The following is a 726-nucleotide window of genomic DNA, read 5'->3' as shown; positions in this document are numbered from 1 at the left end:
GTTGATGTGTGCTAGATTCTCTTGTCAGCTGTGTGTATGTATCCCCCGTGCCGTGCCAGAGCGGGGAGGAGAGAGGGTTAGCAGGGAGGCTTGCTAACCCTGGATGGCATGCTAGGTTAGGGGAGTGAGCCCTGCAGGACGGAGAACCACACTGGGGAGTACCGGAGCCAGAGGGGTGAGGGTTGTGCAGCCAGGCCTGGCTTATTGGTAACTGTTTTTAGAAAAGATTTGTTTTATTTTTAATTATGTGTGTATATGGGGAAGGGTGAAATGTGAGTGCCTGTGCCCATGGAAGTCAGAAGAGGGCGCCAGATCCCCTGGAGCTGGAGTTACAGGTGTTTGTGACTCCCAGAGGTGGGGGCTGGGAGCAGGAGTTGGGTCTTCTGCAAGAGGAGAGTTTGCTGATAACCACTGAGCCATCTCCCCACCTCTTTATAGTAATCTCCGGTGGCTCTGTTAAGACACACGCTTCCAGCCAAGCTACACACATGCTGGCCAGGAACAGCCGGCACCTCCCTTTGTATGTGGTAGCCTGTGTTGGTTGTGGCCCTCTGGCCTGCCAGATCCATTCTGAGCACTACACATGGACTTCTACCCAGTTCTTGCTGTGGTCCCATAAGCGAGCAGATATTCTTGTTCCTGTTTCACAAATAAGTAAACCAAGGCCCAGAGAAAGGGGGTAGCTCAATCCCCACTGCGTACCTGGGAATCCACAGAATGAGAAGG

This window comes from Cricetulus griseus, chromosome 8 (genome assembly GCF_003668045.3).
Source record: "Cricetulus griseus strain 17A/GY chromosome 8, alternate assembly CriGri-PICRH-1.0, whole genome shotgun sequence".
Taxonomy (NCBI): domain Eukaryota; kingdom Metazoa; phylum Chordata; class Mammalia; order Rodentia; family Cricetidae; genus Cricetulus; species Cricetulus griseus.
The sequence above is the reverse complement of the archived record's forward strand: the minus strand, read 5'-3'. Positions refer to the sequence as shown.